This window comes from Pantherophis guttatus, chromosome 3 (genome assembly GCF_059756535.1).
Source record: "Pantherophis guttatus breed Tessera chromosome 3, ASM5975653v1, whole genome shotgun sequence".
In the NCBI taxonomy this organism is placed as follows: domain Eukaryota; kingdom Metazoa; phylum Chordata; class Lepidosauria; order Squamata; family Colubridae; genus Pantherophis; species Pantherophis guttatus.
Genome location: NC_142065.1, coordinates 46550616 through 46572716, shown reverse-complemented (window position 1 = coordinate 46572716; position 22101 = coordinate 46550616). Strand labels below are relative to the sequence as shown.

Here is a 22101-nt window from a genome sequence, read left to right as displayed (position 1 = left end):
GCCATAGGTTTGCCATCACGGTTGTAGGGTAACTCAATGGGATACATGTTTTGTATATACAAAAGTTCTGATTAGCATCGCCTGTTAAATAGTATTTTGTAGCATCTTATGGGAAAAATTTCTGACTGAAATCTTGTTAGCTTCTTAAATAACCTTAACTTTTTTTAAGCTTTAATTTAACATCATCATAAAGATGGACACTTTGTGAACTGCATGTGATTTTTTCTAAGCTTCTTAAATAATCTTAACTTTTTTCCTAGCTTTAATTTAATATAATCATAAATATAGACACTTTGTGAACTGCATGTAATTTGCTTAATATGGCCTCAGAGCAACTTCACTGCAGAAATTCAGACACAAGCCACTAAATTGTGGCATTATTTCATACAGAAAATGTAATTAAATAAGTGTGCTAAGTTTCTAATAGGCTTAATGAATCTAGAAATATAAACAAAACATAGAAAGGAGGGGAGAGAGTTCAGGTTGTCGCTTCTCTTGCCTAGGTACTATGTTCTAATGCCAGTGTACTGTCCCCTACAACCCTCCACTAGAAGAATTAACAATAACAACTACTGCAACATAACATACCAAAGGTTGGCCACCTCTGAACTATACCAAGACAGTTCTGGAAATCATGAAGAAAGGCAAAAGACATGGACACAAGGATTCTTACAATTTGGTTAGCTCCTCCAGTATTTCCTGAAGCCACTTCCAGGAAGAGAATGCAGGGAAATTAGGTTAATAATTCACTTTATGCCTGGATAGATGATAAATTGGAAACAGCTAGAACATGCTTCTATTTATAAAGCTTCATGCAAAATTAAAAAAAAAAAAACCATCTCCTTCCCTTCCTGTTTATTTTTTTAACTTCCATTCAATCATGTCTGGTTTCGGAGACTATATGGACAAGTCCCTGCAATTTTCTTAGCAAGGTTTTTTGGGAAGTAGTTTGCCATTGTTTCTTCCTAGGGCTGAGAGCAAGTGACTGGTCCAAGGTCACCCAACTGGCTTTGTGCCCAAGAGGACTAGAAATCACAATGTCCCAATAACACCTGATACCTTATCCAGACACCAAACACGGTTTAGAGCACATTATATGGAAGAAATTTGGGAGAGAAGAAATCTTTGTACTGTACTTAGCACTAAGCGGGAGAATTTGCCCTCCATGAGTTCTTTTCAATGTCCAGAAAACTTTAGATTAGTAGGTCTTGCAGGCAAAATGATATCTAATATGGAGAGGTGCTTGGACATTAATAACAGCCCATATAGAGAGGGTAAATGAGTTTTACAGGATTTATGGATTTTGTCTCTTCTTTTGTAAACTAAAAAAAAAAACATTTTCCTTTTTGGAATAACCAAGAAAAATTTCAAGCCAATATCCTCTGTTGGTTTTTATTACTTTTAAAACAGTTTTATTAATACTTTAATAAAAACCAATACTTTTATTATTTGTTAAAACAGTGGCAGCATTTGTCTGCATAGGCATGGCCATGTTGCTGGATCACAGGCTGGATCTCCTCTTCTGTATCTGTGCCAAATAGTTACATTTTTCTGATCCTTGAAAATACTCTTTGCTGATGATCTTGATCTTCTTCTCTGTTTATCAAAGCATGAATCTACCATCATAAATTTTTGAACCCTTTTAGAACAGGGTTTCTGATGAGATCTTTCAAAAACCAGTGCTATAACTAATTATATTTTAATTTGTTGGTTTTAGAATTAAAATGTAATTAGTTATAGCACTGGAAATACTGTTCTGTGATTCTGATGGCTAAAAATCCTTCCCTTATGCAGAATACCTGGTGTTGCCATTGCAGCTTGCCAACTTTTTCTTAAAGGTGAAAATGGACAGACTGGGCAGATCAAATTGCAGGACTTGGGGTTTAATTGAAGAATTTCTCATCCATCTTTGCTTAACAGATCCCCTGCAGAGGATCTGTTCTTGACAGCAGCTAGGCAGCTGCAATGCTGAGATCATTGCCTGAGATCAATCTGACTGGCATTGTCTCTTACTCCGCCTGCCTGTCTGTCATTTCCACCTGTTCTCTTTTGTTATTTTTTCCAAGCTGGGTTAATCTCGATTTGTTCTGCTTTAGTGCATGAAGGGATTATGCACGTGAATATTGTTCTACAGTATTAGTGTACGGTATGTTTTTTTAAAAAAGGACAGGACTGTCTGTTGCATTTAGATTCAATTCTTAATATTTTATCTTCCTCTTTTCCTTTAAGGCAGTGCTCCTTTATCCAGCTGCCTTCTCAAGATCCTATTAGTTATTAGAAAAAGGCATTAGGTATAAACTGTAAGGATGTGAAAATAACAAAATGTGTTGAGGCACCACAACTGAATCCCTATTGTTTTGTACTTTCATCCCAATGCTTGACATGTATATGAGTTCCATATACTCATATGCTTTGTGCTTCTACACACATAAGAACCATGGTGGTGCAATGGTTAGAATGCAATATTGCTGGCTAACTCTGCTCACTGCCAGGAGTTTGATCCTGACAGGTTCAAGGTTGACTCAGCCTTCTATCCTTCCAAGGTCTGTAAAATGAAGACCCAGATTGTTGGGGGCAATATGCTGATTCTGTAAAACATTTAGAGAAAGCTGTAAAGCACTATGAAGTAGTATATAAGTCTAAGTGTTACTGCTATTGTTATCATTCAGCCCCTTGCTCTCTCTGGGACATATATACTAGTATTGGATTTGATTAAAGCCCACTGCCTTGAAAAGTATGGAAGCCTTTCAGATCTTCCATGCATTTCTATTATTTTAAATTAATTGCTTTTCTTGATACATATTTCAACATTTTCCCAGGGTAACTCATCAAAATGTCAAAGTAAAGGGACAAAAATAAAACAAGGATATTTTTTTAAAACACAGGGTTAAAATAGCTAAAGTACAGTTTCACAAAACATTTGAGTTTGCCTTTTTGTCTTTTAGGTAGTTGCATAGGTTAGAAGATGGGGCAGTTCTGGAATAAGGTAGATGGTAGTTCCTCAAAGTTCTTTTACCTTTCTTACTATCATTCCGAGCATGATTTCATCAAGAGGCATTTGACTTTAGGTTGCATTGGATGGAAAAGTGTAAATAAAATTTGGGGGTATATTGATAGGCAGTGACTGACTAAAGAAATAGACAACAAAATGATAATTTGAATATCACAGGATAGAGAGATAGGCAGCATATAAATTTAAATAAATAAATGTTTGTTTGTTTGTTCGTTTGTTTGTGTAGGGTTTTTTGGAGTCTTTTTCTTCAAATATTAGGGCGGATTAAATAAAACTGTGAATCTACAATCTTTATTAATTGTGAATCTACAATTTTTATGTTGAAAATGAAATAAATAGGGTTGAAAAAAGTGACACTTTTTAGAATGATGTACTGAGGTAATAAAAGGGATTGTGCATCAGTTTTGTCCTGAGGGCTCTTGTTACCTGCACACTTGAGAAAATAGACACATATAGGTTTTGTCCTCAGTACCATGTTTATGTACATCCATGTCTACATGGCTGAGGAAACATCTTGTGAGAAGCAGCTGCCAAATATATCTTCATTCAAAACTGTAGCTTTCATGCATCTTTGTCCTCAGTCTCCTTTGTCATAATTTCTGCCTGGATTTTCTCTGACTTCCTGTCAGTGTACATTTGCTCTTCTTTTAATGTCTTACATTGACCTTAAAGGTAAGAGATCAACTTACCTTGTATGTGCATAAAGCTATTCGGTTATCTATCTAAGCTACTGGTGTTTCTATGTAATGAAGGAGAAAGTGAGGTGTTTAGGACTAGGTCTATGGGTCGCATGAGGTACTTAATAGTAATAATAGCCATTTTTTTCTGCTCTTATCCATAAGATTATTCTTTCAGTGTAAGTGCCTATTATCACGATGCCCCACATTTCTTATTTAAAATACTGTTTATATTGTACCAAGTGCAGAAATTGGATGAAATTCTCATGTGTTCGTATTTGAGATCAACCTGTGAAGAGTTCATAATTACAACACTGCAAAATAGATTTTGTATAATAGAAGACATTTTCAGCAATGTCACCAAGCATTGCTTCTTTGTGAAAGACAAATTAGGAGAATAATATATTAGACTTTTTTATTGTGTAGTTAGAGAAAGCAGTAGAAACTCAAACATTTCATAAGTGGAAATTTATTCTCGGCAGGCATTTTTATCATATTATTAAACAGAAATTTGATATAGATTTTCGAATATCACTGAACTGTATAAATCCTAAACTGCTTGAATTATCTGCTGTATAGAGAAATGTGGGTCTGCACCTACTGAAGAATTGGCTCTAGTTATTGTCACACTTTCTATATCCAGGTAACCAAAGCCAAACTAATATTTCTACATAAATGGCAATCCACCTCAATATTAATAGATGGAGACAGCGTGACTTCATTCATTCACCTTAACTTAAGCAAGTTATTAAATGAATCTGCATTGACTTTCTTTGTTTTCGTAATACAATATATTGATGTATAAATTAATTAATAGCACTGATGACACTATTTTATGCATTGCCACAGAAAACGAATTCAAGTTAAAACTAATTGAGATTCCAATGTGATGTAAATGCAGCTGCCATGTTCGCAACCGACCTGGTTAAAAGTATTGTGTGAACAAAGTTCATTTAGCTTTTATACAGTATTGATAAGATCTACCTGAGCAAATGTTGTTGAATAAGGGAATGAACTCCTCCAGATTTATACAATCTATAATGGAGCTAAGCAGGTGAGGAATTGTGGGGCGTTCTTTTTACTGTTAGTACTAAAAGATGATAACAGAACTCAGTCCATAAGGGTTTAACTAAAATTCTTCTCACAAAGACATGATTAAAGATGGCTGAATCTTGGAAAGCCTCTTCAGAATTACATTCATATAGAAACAGTGTGTCAGAGATTTTCACACCTTGTTGCCAATTACCAAGTGATTTGGGGGAATGATGGCAATTATAGTAGCACATTTGGTGCCATACGGGGGATGGTTGATGAAGCAAGAATCACTTCCAGAAAATGAAAACATAAAGTAGGGACCACTGGAGGATTATAGGATTAAAAGGATTGCACGATTACAGAATAGGCAGTGCCTGGGTCAACAGTACTACCTGTGAGAGGGATTTAGATGTCCTGGTGGACCACCGCTTAACTATGAGCTAGCAGTGTTCTGCAGTTACCAAAAAAGCGACTGCAGTCTTAGATTGCATCAACAGAGAGAGAGCATCAAGAACATGACAAGTGATAGTACCACTCTATATTGCATTAGTAAGGCCATACTTAAAATACTGCCCCCAATTCTGTTCACCTAGATACAAAAAAGATTCTGAAATCTTAGAAGAAGTGGAGTGCAGAACAGGAAGCAACAAGATGATAAGGAGTGTATCAAACCAACTGCATTCTTCAGTTGGTTTATCTTCCTATCATGGTTTCCCCAAGGAGCCCTGGGAATTGCCATTTTGTAAAGACATTGACAATTCTATTTGAGGCCCTCAGAGTATTTGAATTGCTAGAAGAACTTGTTGAGCAATTTCAAATTCATATGGTAAGCACATCTATGAGACATTCAGAGTGATTATTATATCCTGAAGTTAAAAAGAAAGTGCTAAATATTATTAAAAAGGGAAAACAATAGTAGATTGTAGATTTAATAATATTTTGAAAGAGAGATAAAACTATTGGCATTTTACACTATAGCTTAGATATTTTAAAATTGAGATTCTCAGTGAGACCTGCTATTTCTTAGCATTCATTCTTCAACTGTGAACATAAATAATATTTTAAAGTATCTCCTTTTCTTTTGTTCTTGTCTTGTGAAAATGGGAAGAAAAACAGAAAGCTACATAGTATACAAAGAAAAAAAATAAAGAAAACAGTGGTACATAAATATTAACTCTTTCTTTCATATTTTTGCAACAGGATTAGAAAACCAAAGACTCAAGTTGATAGCAATCCCCTGAAGAGATATTTATTATGCTCTGAGATCAAACACATCATGTGTCACTTTGTTGCTCTTTCTTGCCCAACCATCCATAATTATATCAAGTCATCTTGGACATTTTTATGCAGGCAATCTAATTTGAGATGTAAATTCATGTCATTTAATATTCAGTGTATCATTTCTCTCTGATCTTATGTTGGCTCAACCAAACCAGACCTTGCATCTATGACACATTTACTGATCCAAATGGAACTCAAGTGTAACCTGCAATTCAGTGTATTCTTATTTTTTAAAATCTCTCCTCCCTCTACCAGAAATACTCCAGGCAAAAAATGCATGCACAGAAAATGACACCTTGTTAACAAAAGGCCTATACAATTCATTTAACCTTATTCAAAAAAACAGGATTTCCAGAGAGATGATGAGCTTCCTCTGTAGGTTGCAAAAAACCTTACAAATTGACAGAAGAGGGAAGCCTGGTTTTATTTGGACAAAAAACATAATGGCATGATTATTTTTTTTGATAGAATGTGATTTCCAGGCTGCCTAGTGAATGGGTATCTTAGAATTTTGCTTTTCAAGGAAAACAACTTTCTTTACCTTTCTCCAAGCGACTCAGAATATTTTGAAAAGCAATCTGTAGTTTTTAGAAGATTCTACTACTTGTGATACTAGATATTTATTCATCCAGTTGCACTCAGACGGAGTCTTTTACAAAGATCCAAATACAGGTAGTCCTCGAGTTGAGCCCAAAATTTATGTTGCTAAATGAAACATTTGTTAAGTGAGTTTGCCACCTTTTATGACTTTTCTTGCCAGAGTTGTTAAGTGAATCATTGTATTTGTTAAGTTAGTAACACGGTTGTTAAGTGAATCTGTATTCCCCATTAATTTTGTTTGTCAGAAGATCTCAAAAGGGGATCACATGATCCTGGGACACTGCAACTGTCATAAACATAAACCACTTGCCAAGCATTTGAAGTTTGATCATGTGACCATAGAGGTGCTGCAACAGTTGTTAAGTGTGAAAATGGTCATAAGTCACATTTTTCAGTGCCGTTGTAACTTTGAATGGTCACTAAATGAAGTGTTGTAAGTCGAGGACTGCCTGTAACTATATGAACACACCTATATACCCATTTTCTCTGTTGCTGAGTTTTGTTCAGGGTGGATAAAAATCAATGATTTTTTTTAAAAAAATAAAAAAAATCAGATTTTTTTGATTTAAATCGGATTTTTTTTTATTTAAATCGGGTTTTTTTTATTTTTATCGAATTTATTTTAATAAAAAACTTTTGGGGTAAAAATCTATCGTAAGATAGTTTTCTATTTAAGATACATAAATAATTTAGTTTATTCAGCATGAAATGGAGCTTAGTTATGTAGCATGAGGCTGTATATTCTGCAACACTGGGACTATCGGTGAGTCAACAGTGGGTCAAAGGAGTAGCAGAGATGACAGTTGCTCTTTAAAAATTATGATTTAAATTGAGTTGATTTAAATCAAGCCTTTTCACTAGTGATTTAAATCATGATTTAAATTGTGATTTAAATCAACTCGATTTAAATCAAATCCACCCTGGTTTTGTTATATTGAAATGTAATAAATGTAGTCAAATGGTTACATTCTTTTGACATACACCCCTTTATACCTATATGCGGAATTGGAGATAGAGAAAAAATGGGTTCCTTAAGAAAAACAAACATTCCTAACCATCTTCAGTCTTAATATAACTTTTAGCAGTTAACCCAGAATGCTGAAATCTTTCTATAATGCCTCTTCATAACACACTTTCAAAATGTCTGCACCTGAGTAATACAATGCTAACTCTTCCAGAAAACAGGCACCAGTAAATGACGTCCTGCCAAAGTGCTCCTCCAAATGTAAAATGTTTATTTATTTAGCATATGGCAAATACATGGACTTATAGTAGTTTAAATGTTAATGTCCAATCCACCAGCCATTCAAGGACAGGGTGGTATATGTTGAAAAAAAAATCAGACATTGGGCCAATGTAAGCTCTTGATGGACATTCGGACACAATGTGATGGATATTTTGTCGAGGAGCACCATAGTCACACCACAAAAATGAATCCTGGCAGACACCATGTTGGGTACAGATCTTGTTCAGAGTTGTCCAATGCTAAATGTAAAATGTTAATTGCTGATTATGTTGCTTGGAGGAGATGGGAATTTTTGATAGGAATATCTGTGAGGCTTTAGATTGAGGGAAGGCGTAACCCAGGGGTGTCAAACTCTATTTCATTGAGGGCCACATCAGGGTTGTATTTGATCTCTGGGGGCCGGGGGAGCATGGCCAGGGTGGATGTGGCCCCCTGAATTCTGTTTTCGACCATGATGGCCTCCTGCAGCCTGCTAGCAAAAATGGAGCTTGGAGGAGCACACGTGGCCCCCCCCCAAGTTCTGTTTTCATTGTCAGAGGGCTACAGGAGGCCGTCACGGTCAAAAACAAAGCTCGGGAGGGCTGCATCTTCGCAGGCAGAGGCACCATGGGCCAGTCCTTTGCTGTTTCCATGCTGGCCCCATGGGCCAGATCTAAGCACCACACAGGTCGGATCCGGTCCATGAGCCTTGAGTTTGACACCCCTGGTGTAACCTGTTGTGAATTCTCTCTATTCTCCCCATAGCTAAATAAGTAATACACTATTCTGCTTTGAATAAAAAAATAAGATGAAAATAGTAATAACAAAATGCCCAGAGTCGCCCTGTGGTCAGATGGGTGGCCATGAAATTAAATTAAATTACATTATTAAATAAAATTAAATAATTAAATAATTAAATTAAATGAGAGAGCGAGAGAGAGAGAGAGAGAGAGAGAGAGAGAGATGATAGCTTTGGAATTATCTCAGATGTGAGAACAGGTGAATGCAGTCCTGCCAGTGTAAATGGATAGTATGCTCCATTTGGTGTTATTAGGCCATTGGCATTACTACAGTGTATTAACAGAGTTGACTTCATTCTACGTTTGGTAACAAAGGTGACTGGCGCTTAGTCAAGCCAAACTCTCTGTTATATATGGTACCGCCATCTCCTAATGTTTTAGTCACAGTGATTCTTTTGTAGAAAGTCAAGAGAACCACCAATGTTCTCAGTGGTGCAGCATGACTCTGCCGCAATAAATATAAGTCTGTATATTCAACCGTACTCTCATGCCACTGTTTCAATTGCCTTGCTTTCAGATTTGCAGCAGGCTGGGTAACAAGAATGCTTCTTGTGAGCTCATTCGCTTGAGTCCTTGTGATGTGCATGTAAATGTCTATAATGGAGTGAAAAATGAACCTTTGTAAGGAGCACCCATGAGGAAAATTGAAGCTTAGATGTAGTGTACATGCTTTCCTTTTAGAGGTCTTGGATTCAGTCTCTAACTAGAATGGTACTGTAAATGCCATTAGTACTGGAGACCCAGGTTCAGATTTCCCAGTGAATATGCAGTCAGTAAGTTACTTTTGCCTGTGGTTATCTCATACTCTGTTATTCCCTGTACTTATTCTGGAATTTGAAAAAAGAGGAAAGAGTGAAATATATATTCGTGAAAGAAAAGAAAAAAAAGGAAAGAAAACAATAATATTGAGTCTGTTCCTTAAGCCTGCTGTATTATGCACACAAAAACCAAATCGATAGAATAGTTCCAATTTTATAATCCAGATTTCCTTACCCAATGTCAAGTTGTATTATATCTGCTCCCAGAATGACAATACTATATGCTTTCCATTTCTTTTTTAAGCAATCTAGTTCTGAATAGTGGGACTGATTTGGGATTCTTATTGCATGTTATATACACCAGAGAAATGTTATTCTTAAAATAGACAAATTGCAAGGGTGGAGTTCAATTTTTTTTCTCTTGCTTGTGAGTTAAATATTGTTCTATACAACCAGCGCCCCTATAAAGTGCCAAATATATGCCAGAATTTGGAGTCTTGGCAGGAGAGAGGTTAGAATCAAAGAACCTGTAGCTTTTTATGGAAATAGAAATGAGGAACTGGAAAACAGCAGACAGATGGCATGGAATTTAGGAGATGTTCTGGCTTAATTTGCTATATTTCTGGCACCAAGATTGAACAGCGCTTTCATTTTCATCCCCAAAAGGTAGCAATTTGAACATTTCAGCATTCTGAAGAACTGATAAATATCACCAAATTCTTTAGAAGTAGAAGTCATTTAGATACACAGTACTTAAATTAGGAGAGATGTAATACGTAACAATAATGATGGACACGAGATATATAATGCCAGCTGTTTTTGTTTCTGATATAGAATCTGAAGGAAGCATATGCAGTCATCTGTTAGTCTTAAAAGTTCATGTGACCTTTTGCTGTATTTTGTTTCTCAAATCCAAACGTCTCAGACTGAGACGGATAATTACATTAAACATCTGTGAATTGAGTTAGAGATACCCTACTGCATTTCACAGTTGGAGTACATGTGAGTTGAGGACAAAGGGTGTCAATAACTAAGTTGCCCAAAGCCCTCTTTGCAGCCAGGTCAATTCACTTTAAAAAAAAAAATCTTAGTCTATTTTGATTGTTCTGTGCCATCCTAGTCAGTGTGTTAATTGCCCTTTTGACTCTTTAATAGTCATCAGAGAAGAATTTTCTGATTTCTCTGTTTTCTGTACAAGGAAAAAATAGCCATTCCTGTTTTTTTTTCTAACACATCTTTAAGTAATTAAAAATCACATTATTTTCTTCCATCAATTGAAAGCATTACAAGGCCTTCCTCCTAGCATTCCAAGTTTTGTCTCTGCAAATCACATCTGAACTTTTCCAATGTTTGTATATGTTTGTTTTTACAGCTACTTTTTTTTCCTCTTAAAAATAATGTTATTAAACAGGCCTATGGTGCTATATAATGTGAGTTTAAAACAGAATGTTTTGATTAAGGTTACTATTTCTTTCCTACAAAAAATTTGGAGAAACACAAGGTGGCAAAAGAGCTCTGTGCTGCCATCTGCTGATCGTTTTAAACTTCTGCAGCTAAGTATGGTAGCCCTTACTTTGCTCCCTTGATAACCTTCTATTTGAAAGTAAATAGATGTGTAAAAAGAATACAGTCAAGTTAGTTCTTTTCAGAGTGTTAGTTGGCAAACTTGAAAATTGCCATACATTTAATTTCATCAGAAATGTTCATTATTTCCCCACACCCACTGCAACCAATGAACTACAAAATAGGATAAGGGCCATATTTCAATTACTATTCATACCTGTTTATTCCTGTATCTCAGGGGTGGGGACTGATGGCCCTTTTATGACTTGTGGTCATAAAATTTTCAGGAATTCTGGGAGTTGAAGTCCACAAGTCATAAAGGGGCCATCAGTCCCCATCTGCTGTAGCTGTAGATATATTAAACTTTTGTTTTACCTGATGAAAATGACTACTGCTCTGGGTCCTAAACAGCTATACCTGTGTTGAAGCAATTACCACTGAAGAATTACCTGTGGTAAAATGGGCGGCCAACAAATGTTTTTAATTTATTTATTAATAAATAAATACCTGCTTTATTGCTGAGAATGCCTTATTAAACTACAGTATTTGGACAGGCCTAATTTTGTGTGAGTGCATGTGTGTGTGTGTGTGTGGGTGGATGGGTGGCTGGATCACTTGAATATGCATATGAATATTTATCTATACATAAGACACAAATCCAATGTTGCAATTTTAAACTAACCATTACTGTAATAAATGAAAAGCATTTTTCTTTTCTTTTTTTCCCCATGTCTTTAATAGTACAATAACATTGCAATTATATAAAGTTGCAGTAAAATTATAGCATATATGTGGCTTTTAAGATTATTCTTACAATACCCTGTTTCCCCGAAAATAAGACATCCCCTGATAATAAACCCAATCGGGCTTTTGAGCACATGCGCTAAAATAAGCCCTCCCCTGAAAATAAGCCTTCCCCGAAATATTTAAATGCATGCACAGCCGGTCCCCGCCATTTCCTTTGGTTTCCTCCACGTGCCCCAAAATAATAAGGTCTCCCTGAAAATAAGGCCAAGCGCTTATTTCAGGGTTCAAAAAAATATAAGACAGGGTCTTATTTTGGGGGAAACATGGTAGTTGCCTATGGTTGGTATAGTAAACTTTATTGTGATCTTTGTTCATTAGTACATATACACATGGGTACATAAAATTTTACATATATTGTAGAATTTTTCTTCTTAGTATACAGTGTGATAATACAGTCATATGCAGTTTTTGCCTTGCTGCTATGAGAGTGAGGCTACCACTCTCATAGCAGCCAATTAAAGAAGTTAAAAGAGTTAGAGAGGAGAAAAGAAAAAAAGGAAAAGAAAAGAAAAGGGAGAAGAAAGGAGAGAAGATTTTAAAAGCATCAAAGGAGTACAATTTTAAATGATAATATTTGTAGCCTCACTCTCATAGCAGCAAGGCAAAAACTGCATATGACTCTATTATCACACTGTATACTAAGAAGAAAAATTCTAAGCAGAGATCTAGGAGATCTAAAGGCCTTTTGAACATCAGTAATTGTTGTCTTTCTCCAATTGGATTGTGTGTTTTGTAGAAAAAGGCATGTTACTACTGTAAGCAGCAAGGCAAAGAAAGGGGCAAAATAACCAGTCCAAATGTCAAAGCTCTTGCTCTTTGTTTCGACAATTTATTGAAGAAGCTGAGGTTTAAGAATCAGACTACACTGTTTCACAAAGATGCAATTAACAATGAAGTGTTTTAGTATTCTTAAAGGCAGCATGACAGCCTTGTAGACATCATCCTAGCAGCTCACATCTGGCTGCTCAGACCTGGTATTAGTCACATTGACTTAAATGGCATTATATTTCCCTATGGTTGTCTGAAAGATTTAATAATTACATGGGTCTTTGGAAAAGATGATTGTCATTTACACCATATATAGTGTAGCTTTTAAAAAAATAATTTCAGTAGTTGTATAACATCAGCTTTTTCTGGAGAAAATCATTTCTTTTTCTAGCAAAGCCAATGCTTTGCCATGTTCACTATCTGCAAATGCATCTGACACATTATCTTGCAAATTCAAATTGCAAAGGATAATAACTTCTGTATCAGATGGGAGAATATTTTTCTGATTTGAAATTTGAACATACTTTATGATCTTTCTTTAACAAGTTGATATATTAGTGAAGCTTGAATTAGTCCATATGTTTTAACTTATCCCAGTTTTGGGTTGTACATATCCAGATGACTGCTAGATGGGAGCATAGAGACACATAAAGCTATTTGAGTTCTGCAGTCTAGATCTTTTAGTTGTACATCTAGAAAACTAACATGTTCATGAGGAAGATGACTATTTTAAACCATACGGTGTTGATGGTTCAGGTAAATTGCCTCAACATTTTTTCACCTTGACTCAACATATATAATGTTAGTAGGGGTATAATATGGATATGGATAAGCCAATCATCTACTGATATTTAGATGTATGTATGTATGTATGTGTGTGTATGTGTATATATATATACACACACACACATACACACATACACACATACTCTGTCATCATCTCCCCAATATACAACAGATACCAACTCTGCTTGTTATTAGGGAAAAAATTAAAATCTGGCTTTCCCCTCAGGCATTTGGGACCAGTTAGGAGGAGTCCCCTCTTGGTTGTTTCACCCGTGTTTGGTCACCCGTTTATTATTTTATACATTTGGTTTGTTTTATTGTAATATGGTTCCTTTGGTTAATTTTTGCTGTACAGCACTCAGAATCACACTTTGAATTGGTGGCCATATAAATCTGAATGAGTGAATGAATGAATAAAGTGCTTAAAATAACAAAGAATGATTTTATATATACCAGTATATAACCACAATCTTATAAAGTAGCTCAGAGTACAGATGTGAGTGAAAAAGCCTTGCATTCATTGTGATCTGAAACAGGTGCTTCTCGCCTCACAAACATAAAAATAATGTGCCATCATCTTTTTAAAGTAAACTCAATACAGGAAGTCCAAGCCACTTCCCTAACAAGTGATTTCCCCACCCACCCACCCCAATTTTCTTAAGTGTCTTTCTGAATTCTTGGCTTTGAGGAGCACTAACTACAACTCCAATTATGACAACACATTTTGTGATGCAGTGGTGCTCACCATCACTAGGCTATGATCACAGTAGTTGGCCACAAACAGCTGTCAAAGATAACATCTCTCCAAGTGCCTTCTAAGCTCTGCCAATTGGAATTGGAGTTGGAAGCCATGGAACATGGGTTCTGTGACTTTCTGCCAGTTCTTCTGGTCACCCAGCATGCAAGCAATCCTTTTTTATGAGGTAAGAGAAGGTAACTACTCAGATGTTGAGATGCTCCCCTTATGCATATGGCAAACAGTGTATGAGGAAAAGTTATTCTTTTTTTTTATTGAAAAAGTTTTTCAAATACAGATTCCACCCCCTTTTTCCCCCCTCCTCCCTAACCCCCCCTCACCCTCCCCTTCCCCTGTGACTTCTTCATAATAAAACCCAAATTCATAACAGATTATATCATACTTTACCATCCACTTACTCCATCTCCATATGCTGACCCTTTCTTTCTAATAAAATTATCATATCCCCCTTATACTATACTATGCTATACATTTCAAAGTGACATTCTATTATAACATTATCTAATAACTCCTAATTTAACATAATAATATTATTATATCTCCCAATTTAGCGATTTCCGCTCATAATCTACCCTTTTACTACCCCCATACGTATATCTCTTAAGTCAAATCTTTTGTATATATTAATATAACATTTCAAAACAACCTTCCACTATAAGACTATATAGTAAATCCTAATTTAACATTTATACAGTTCAGCTACCCATTTCCTTCCCCCCCATCATTATATCTCTTAGCTCAAATCTTTTACATATATTCACATCTAGACATAATATCCCTTTTCTTTAAACTAAACAATCAATAACCTAACCTATCTCCACCCACTTTCCTACAAAACTACCATATTAATATCTTTATTCTTCTGCCCACTCAACTAGAAAAATATTCCCTTATGTAAATAAAATCCTAAAAAAAAAACTTTAAGCTTGTAATCCATATAATATCTTCTGTAATGTCTTTGTCTTTCAGCTGGATGATAAACTCCATCGCCCATGTTAGGGTAACATCGCATCCTAATTCCAACAGTATTTTCAGTATCTTCAATCTTCAATTACCATCTGCCCCCATCCATAACAAATATCTTCATATTGCAAAAAAAAAAAAACACAACAACCACCCGAGTGACTTTATATTTATATTCCATATAATGTCTATAGAGGTGTCTTTTATCCAGATTATTAATTCCAACCACCATAATAGGATAACAACCAGATCTTCTGCGTGCCCCAATCCAGTAAATCTCTTGCCATGTAACTCAGCATAAACGTAATATATTTATCAAGAAATACAAAAAACGAAAAAGATATTTCCAATCCATTCGATTTAAGGCCCTTTTCACATCCCAAAAGTTCAGCACTGCAGAGATCTGTCACTCTCCTCAGGATAAAATAAACCAATACTTTGCCCATTATCTTTTCATATATTCAGTCCTCTCATAAATAACTGGCATTACACTGTTGTTTAGTTTAAAAGTTTTTGTTTTTGTGAGACCTACTTCTTCTTTTCTTGACTTTTTGTGGGTTGGATCTCCATCATGAGGAAAAGTTATTCTATGTGTGTGGTCGTCCAATGAAATCCAACCAGATGGTGCCTGACTGTGCTTTTGGCACCCATGAAAGAGCTTCCTTTGGCTGTACTACACTATGATTTAAGTCACCCTATCGCTAGATTTTGTTAATCCCTGAATTTCTAGCGAAAATGTACTTGTCTCATTTGATATAATTTTAATGTATATTCTTTCGCCCATAAAGTTGAATGTATGCTTCATCTTAATAAAAGGTAAATACTACACAGTAGCCATTATAATAAAAGAAAGAGAATCCATAATCTACTGGCAGCATGTAGTTCCAACTCCTTGCAGTTTCCTAGAGGATCACATCTCACATATTTTTCAGCAAACTATTGGATATAGCTACATAGCTTTTCATTAAAGAAATGAAAAAGTAATAGAATTGATTCATTATGCCTTTAACAGGGTTAACACACTCTTTTATTAACTCTCTTCTACACCAGAGAACTCACCACAAAAAAAAGGGAATTGCACATTCTGCCTGAGTGGCACATCACCACATCCCCAATATATCTCCTTCTTATTAAGAGATGTTTTGAAAAAGAATAATGGTTCTCCCTTGTAATAAAACTGTAATAATTATTTTGATTATTTTTTAATTCATTTCATTTAGAACACCAATTGATAGGTAAGAAGTAAGTGGCCTCTGTTTCAATTAATCACTGGGGTTTGGAAGATATTTTTGTCTTAATGGTTTTAAGCAAGCATCTGAAATCAATGGAAGGAAAGAGATGTTCAGAATCAAGAACTTATTTCTTGGTTCTTGGAATATGCTGCCCCCCCCTTTTTTTTTTTTGCTTTACCTTTTACTTCTCTCCTTTGATCCTTGCATTATACTCAGATTCATTGCTTCAGATCTGTTCCTTCTCTGCAAATCCTCTATTGACTGATCTTTGTCTTTTAGATTAATCACTTTGTAAGATTAATATAGGGTGATATTTTTCATATTCATATATTGTTGTTAATAAAGTGTATTCATATAATACAGTTAAAAGTTGTATTTACTGATTTCTTTAGGCTGGATTTACTTATCATATATTATAGGAAGTTTTAAAGTATGTTTTTATTATGTTTTTATCCATTAAAAGTATATGGTATCCCCAGATTTGTGTTTTTCCTTGGAACTGGATCTCTGATGTAAGCTGTGCAGAATATATTGATGGCGGAAGTAAGAATTATCGTTTGGAAAGAGATCTGTTCTAAGAGTCAGGCATGATATGCTTGAGACTCTTTATATTATTATTTGGGATACTATAAAAATGGCCAACAGCTCCTTCAGCAAGTGATTGTAGCTTGTGCAGTTCTTAAGCTATAGATTACTGACTCTAGCTTTAATTAGAAACATATTAAAAGATATGTATGTATATAAGTTATTTTTATATTATTAAATGATTTCTACTTTAATAATTTCATGCCTGGACAACATTTACCGGACAACAAAAATTTTGCTCCCTGAACACTGTTGGATGTATCTTATAGATTTTTGGCTGTTCATTATGAAAATAACCTGTAATTTAACCTATCACCTACCATTTTGTAGAAAACTTATGTTTTTACACAATGGCACAATGGTACACCCTTCAGTATCTGTTGGCTATGCTGCAAATAGGAATGAAGCATATCAAAATGTGGAACTGTTGTTGAAGCACATCCGGTACACCAAGTACAATTGGGACATCTGTAGAGATCTAAAAGTACTGGCTATGCTACTTGAAATGCAGCTCAGATATACCAAGTACTATTGTTACATATGCAAATAAGACAGCCATGCAAAAGAGTTTCATTTCATTAAAAAGAAATTACCATTCCAAAATAATTTTGGACAGGACAGGACAGGACAGGACAGGACAGGACAGGACAGAACAGGACAGGACAGAACAGAACAGAACAGAACAGAACAGAACAGAACAGAACAGAACAGAAATAGAATAGAACAGAACAAAACAGAACAGAACAGAACAGAACAGCAGAGTTGGAAGGGACCTTGGAGGTCTTTAGTCCAACCACCTGTTTAGGCAGGAAACCCTACACCAGTGATGGCTAACCTTTTTGCCATCGCGTGCCAAAAGTGGGGAGATTGCAATGGGGTCACACACACGCGTGCCCACATCCATAATTCTATGCGCCTCGCCCCCCGTGCTACCCCTGCTTTTGGCACATGATGGCACGATGTGCCCGGTAGGCCCGTTTTTTGCTCTCCCCAGGCTCCAGAGCCTTTCTAGAAGCCTGGGGAGGGCAAAAACGCCCCCCCCCCCGAGGCCCTCTGGAGGCTGGAAACAGTGTGTTTCCTGACTTCTGGTGAGCCAAGAAGGCCCAAAATCAGCTGGCTGGCACACGCATGCGGCCAGAGCTGAGCTCGCGTGCCCACCGATATGGCTCCGCATGCCACCTGTGGCACCCGTGCCATAGGTTCGCCATCACGGCCCTACACCATTTCAGACAAATGGTTATCCAACATCCTCTTAAAAACTTTCACTGTTGGAGCATTTACCACTTCTGGAGGCAAGTTGTTCCACTGATTAATTGTTCTAACTGTCAGGAAATTTCTCCTTAGTTCTAAGTTGCTTCTCTCCTTAATTAGTTTCCACCCATTGCTTCTTGTCCTACCCTCAGGTGCTTTGGAAAATAGCTTGACTCCCTCTTCTTTGTGGCAGCCCCTGAGATATTGGAACACTTCTATCATGTCACACCTAGTCCTTCTTTTCATTAAACTAGACATACCCAGTTCCTGCAACCGTTCTTCATACGTTTTAGCCTCCAATCCCCTAATCATCTTTGTTGCTTTTCTCTGCACTCTTTCTAGAATCCCCACATCTTTTTTATATCGTGGTGACCAAAACTGAATGCAGTATTCCAAGTGTGGCCTTACCATGGCATTATAAAGTGGTATTAACACTTCATATGATCTTGATTCTATCCCTCTGTTTATGCAACCTAGGACTGTGTTGGTTTTTTTGGCAGCTGCTGCACACTGCAGGCTTGTCCACTAGGACTCCAAGATCCCTCTCACAGTTACTACTAATGAGCAAGGTACCACATATACTGTACCTGTGCATTTTGTTTTTCTTGCCTAAATGTATAACCTTACTTTTTTCACCATTGAATTTCATTTTATTAGATAGCGCCCAATATTCAAGTCTCTCAAGATCCTTCTGTATCTTAAGCCTATCTTCTGGAGTGTTGGCTATTCCTGCCAGCTTGGTGTCATATGTAAATTTGATGAGTTCCCCATCTATCCCCTCATCCAAGTCATTGATGAAGATGTTGAAGAGTACTGGGCCTAAAACAGAGCCAATGTTTGAATTGTTGCTCCAACATCTGTCACTAGGTAGAAGGACAGTGGAAGCTACGTAGTGTCTGGGCTACTAATCCATTGGATGGCTGTTTGTTAAATAACAGCTGTGCTTTTGAAATGTTCTAGACACTACAGGTATTAACAACCTTTTCAGGTCGGTAAAGCAAAGGAAAGCTGAAGGAGGATCATAAACAGTCATGCTTTCAATGAGCAACTGCTTTGCTTAACAAATGAATCACTGGTCCCAATTGCAGTTGCTAAATGAGAATTACCTGCAATCAGTGCAGGTTATTTTTCTTTCCTTTTGGGAAGAAAAGAGGGATTCTTCTTTCCTTTTTTGGTGGAAAGAAGAATAATTGATTTTTAAAGGATCTGAGAGGGTAGCAACAGATGGAAAACAAATTATTGGTTGGCTTAATATGAAGACGCACCTGTCTGCTATGAACTCACCTTGTGCTCTTAGGAAGTCTGTTGTCTCTGTTGAAAACAGCTTATCTTTCAAAGACATAAAACGAATGAAAGCCATTGTGTTCTTATTCTTTTGATCCTAGCAGCAGCATTTAAAGATGTTTACTATGAAATTAGGCTCCATTTATTATACCTGTATAATAAGTGGGACTTTCTTAAGCCAGTGATGGGGAAGAGTGTAATGGGATAGGTTTGATTAAACAGATGGAAAAGATATAACACCCTCACTTTAGGAAGCACTAGTGTCCTTTGCAACATGTGGAGTAGGATTCAGATTTATAAACCTAGAATTATATGTGTTCTCCACATGCAGATTATGAAACAGAACCCATGCAAGTCCTCTGTAGGCCTGCCACCCATCTGTTTTTCTTTCTCCCTTCCTCTGTCTTTCAACTGCTATATTGTAAAAGGTACATCATAGCAATAGCGCTTAGACTTATATACCACCTCATAGTGCTTCATAGCACTCTCTGGGTGGTTAACAATGTCAGAATATTGCCCCCAATAATCTGGGTTCTTATTTTACAGATCTCAGAGGGATGCAAGGCTGAGTCAACTTTGAGCCCTGTCAGGATTGATCTCCAGGCTGTGGAGGCTCATCCAGGCCTGATCATGTATGATAATGAATGAAATTACAGAGCCTGACAGGGCCTGTTGTTCCATTTCATGCTAAAAAATGGAACAAAATTGCAGGGCATTTAGAGGATATTTCTAAATTATTGTAGGTAGAGTTGAAAACTTCATTTTGCAAACAAGAAAATGCATTTTCTTTGCAAACTACTTGAATTTCAATTCAAAATTAATTAAAAGTTTTTTTCTTGGGATACAAAGACCTTTTGTACAAGACTTAGAAAACTTTTTAAATGACATTCCTTTTAAAATGATGTTCTCACTGCAAAGTACTGGATGATGAAAGGGGAATAAGAACTGTCCCAACAAAATGACCTTGCTTGTATTTTCTTTGCATTCTGGAATTTACCTTATGTAGCAGTCATCCCTGTGATGTCATAATCTTTCCAGTTCTTTTGCCATTGTGTTAGCATGTGCTAAAGAGCTGAACTAGTGAGGCAGAAATCTTATGTTGTCTCCAGTGTACCAAGATTAACAACAGGGGAGGCAAGGGAAGCATTATAAAATGGAAGAGGAAGAAAAATTGATGGTTTGAAGGGCACCCATTAATCTTTTAAATATAATTATGTGACAAGGACTTCAGAGATAGTCATTAAGTTCTTCTAAATGGCTATCTAGAAATCTCTTCCAAAAACAGTCTTTACACTAGTCATTCCTACAAGTCAACCTTCAGCAAAGCATTTCTTACAAAGGAAGCAAGTAAGGAGATTCTCATTCTTCTTCCAGCATAACGAAGGATCCTCCTCATTCCTTTTTCTCACTTGCCTCCAGTGCGATAGAGAGTGAGGTGTTGCAAGCTGAGGTGTGTGCAAGATGTTAGAAAAAGATGAAAAGATTGCTAGGAAATAAATATTTCCCTCATAAAATCAAATGTCATTTTGTTTCAGTTATCATTATTTTGTGCCCAATCTTTACCCTCAATTTGTACATGACTGGTTCAATTTGTAATTCTCTCAGATCAGCACCAAGAAACTTGATGGTGGTGTTTCAGAAGTTGAAATCTGTTTATCTCTGGGTCATTTGGGTGCCTGATAACTAGAGATTTAGAGTATTTTAATGTTTATCATATTTTTTTCTAGCCATATACTTGGGATCTTTGACAAATGGCTTTCAGGTCTCACAAGTCAAAAGATAAAATTCTTGTACTGCTTCAAGAACAAAAGAAGAGTGGAAAACCTCAGATCCCATTTTTGTTGTTGCTGGTTGCAAAATTGTTTCCGACCCATCACGACCCCATAGACAACGTTCCTCCAGGCTTTCCTATCCTCTACCATCCTCTGGAGTCCATTTAAGCTCATGTTTACTGCTTCAGCCACCTCATTCTCTGTCGTCCCCTTCTTCTTTTGTCCTCAACCTTTCCCAGCATTAAGCACTTCTCCAGTGAGTCCTTCCTTCTCATTAGTTGGCCAAAGTATTTGAGTTAAATCCCATCTAGGTATGGTTAAGTCAAGGACCAGCTATTGGTTAATTTACATAGTGCTGTTGTCAGGCTCATGCTGATTTTTCATTCCTGTTATTTTTGGAGATCTCTTCTTTCATTTTGAAGGAAATGAAAGGGGGAGGGGGAGGAAAGAGGAGAACACAGAAATACATTAGTTTCTTCACACTCTCATTGTTTTCCTCTCCATGGTTAGATAGTGACTATATACTGAAGAATTTTTTCTTCCCATGGAAAGCAATTTGGGAGAAATGCAAGTGAAACCCATCCCTGCTTCTTCTCATGTGCAAAACTCATACACTTTTACAATTATTAATAAAAGATTGAATTACAGGGGAATTGTGTTGAGTTCTACTGATAACCTGTTTCAATTTTTCCACTTTAATTAAACTGAACTCTTTTATTGAACGTAAAAAATTACAGTGTGTGCTGATCACAGCAGGTGCAGCCTTTATTATTGTTTACATTAAAAATAATTTTCCTTATTAAAATGTTGATTGTATGAACTTGACCTCTCAATGCATCTGATAAATTGGAAGCATTTAAATAAAGGAACTTGCCTTGATTGTATTGGGTACTACTGCTCAAGGCTGAAATGTCACTTGTGACTGACTGCATTTTTACACAATC

General features: G+C 36.3%; 1 protein-coding gene across 22 annotated transcripts in view; it reads left to right on the top strand.

Moving 5' to 3' along the window:
• The window catches only part of NFASC (neurofascin), a 168523-nt gene that overhangs the window by 8746 nt on the left and 137676 nt on the right, over positions 1 to 22101 (top strand). For 12 of the 22 annotated variants that reach the window (XM_087889463.1, XM_087889460.1, XM_087889453.1 and 9 more), the window contains exon 1: positions 13908 to 14236. The exons of the other annotated variants lie outside the window; for them this stretch is intronic. The gene's annotated coding sequence lies outside the window, so the exon portion shown is untranslated. Of the gene's footprint in view, positions 1 to 13907; positions 14237 to 22101 lie in introns of those variants that run through there. 22 annotated transcript variants of the gene reach the window in all.